The sequence below is a fragment of the Apus apus genome, chromosome 11 (assembly GCF_020740795.1).
Source record: "Apus apus isolate bApuApu2 chromosome 11, bApuApu2.pri.cur, whole genome shotgun sequence".
NCBI classification, from domain to species: Eukaryota; Metazoa; Chordata; class Aves; order Apodiformes; family Apodidae; genus Apus; species Apus apus.
In genome coordinates, this window is record NC_067292.1 from 16,335,001 (window position 1) to 16,336,972 (window position 1,972).

The window sequence follows — 1,972 nt, forward strand, 5'->3', positions numbered from 1 at the left end:
AGCACATCTCTGTACTTGGGGTTCAAGCACGGAGACACCGCCGTTGTGTAGGTTGAGCTGCAGGTACAGAAAGCCAAGCTAATAACATCTTGTGGTAAATCAGTGATTTTAGAAAACACATAAACCTGCTTTTTATTATAAACTCTCCATAATCATTGCACATATTGCTAATTTTATAATTTTAAGAAATGTAGGAAGTGTTAGAAATCTCCTGTCACCAGAATTTTTCTCTTCATATCAAGTTGTCTTTTTAGGAGCCTTTGTGGGTAGAATTTTGCTGAAATTCTTCTTAAGATCTGCCATCAAAAGCCAATGTTTACAAAAATCAAATGAAAACAAGTATAAATATTGATTTTTACCTTCCCTCCTCCCACTCCAGACATGTGCTTGAAATTCTGCAGCATGGTGACATCATTCACGTTCCACTTTACTCGGCTCCCTTGAAGGTCTCCCTCTCAAAACTTTAATCTTAATATTTTGACCCTCATTTGTCCCCCAAGCTATTTCCCTCATTTGCCTGCAGACACAGTTCCCCCCCATCAGTCCTCCATGTCTCTCACTGACACTTGCTCTCATTGCTCTTTGCTGCAAAAATCTGTGCTGTGAACACAGTTTGACATTTCCTGACATTTCATGAACTAATTACACTACAAATAATTAAGCATGTTCACATCTGTAACAAACGAAGGCAAAATGGTTGTCAGCAACTGTGATTGATGACCTCCCTGAGACTTTATCTGATGAGATTCTTCCCCACTATAGGCAGAACCTGGATGCCACTGTGTTTGCAATAATGCCTTCAGCCCTTTTCATCAGATCAAACCAATGAGATGCTTGAAGAAAAGGATGGGAAAATTAATGACTACAATGAAATATTTGCATTTTTTCCAGGCCTGGAAAAAACAATGAACAAGAGATGTGACAACTTCAATTATTTGGTGATGCTAAGAGCTCCGAGACAGCTCCTGCTGGAAAGAGCTGTTGGGAAGCCTGGGGGTGTCAAGCTGGCTAGAAAAATGGCAGGTGACAAGGACAACACTTTCCCCCCCCCCTTTTTTTTTTTTTTTTTTAATGCTACCCAGACCCACATAGCTTAGTTAAAAAGACAAACTGCACCCCCACGTTTCTTTTATAGGGAGGGGGAATATGTCAGCTTTGAAACACAATCTTCTGTGGTGCTGGAGTAAAAATTATATTGGTGAAGGTTGTGTCTTGTCTCACAGACAATGTAAATAAACAAATAAATTCTCTGGTGCTAATGCTCTTGGAAAGGAAGGAAAAAGAGCACATTCCCATTCCTGTGTGCTACAGCCAGGTGTAGGAATAATACACGTGTATGTGTGCACTTCTATGAAATGTATACAAATAAATATGCAAAATTTTAAAGTAGGTGTGTGTGCGTGTGTGTAAATGAAAATGATACAACGCATGAACACACAGATTAAACATGACACACTAAACTACCCTGCAGTATGAGGATAATTTTACACATGTACACACTGCCTGCAGAGCAGCCAAAATGCCCCGTCCTGAAAGAAAATGAAAAGGAGGGGAGAAAACCCCAAACCTTGTTACATGCATGAGAGCTGCTGCGCTGCTGTGTTTCTAAGTCCTTTGAAAACAAAAAGTAAAATAAAAAGGAAACAACCCCTGGTTCACTACAGCATGTTGCTTTTTCAAGACCATACTAACAATGTAATAATAACAACAACAACCACAACAACCACAACAATAATATTAACAACAACAAGGGATATGAGGGGAGTTCAGCAAACAAAAACTGGGAGAGCTGAATAGTGCCCAGGATGCAGGGCTGCTATTAGGGACTCTCTACTTCCACTTCTCCTTGGCCTTGTAAACCCTTAAACAAACTTCAGCTGCTTCATGTACTAAAAATAGTTTTTAAAAAATAAAATCCTTGGGTAATCATGCTTACCTGCCTTGCAAGAGAGAACCTTCCAAGAGGAGGACA

The 1,972-nt window shown here is 39.8% G+C and overlaps 1 long non-coding RNA gene across 1 annotated transcript in view; it reads right to left on the minus strand.

Annotated features, from left to right (window-relative positions):
* LOC127389249 (uncharacterized) overlaps positions 1-1,368 on the minus strand; it is a 5,293-nt gene extending 3,925 nt beyond the window's left edge. Inside the window, exon 1 of the long non-coding RNA XR_007890602.1 lies at positions 1-1,368. This exon is cut by the window's left edge and continues 388 nt beyond it. This is a non-coding gene — a long non-coding RNA (uncharacterized LOC127389249).
* Between the last annotated feature and the right edge of the window lie 604 nt (positions 1,369-1,972).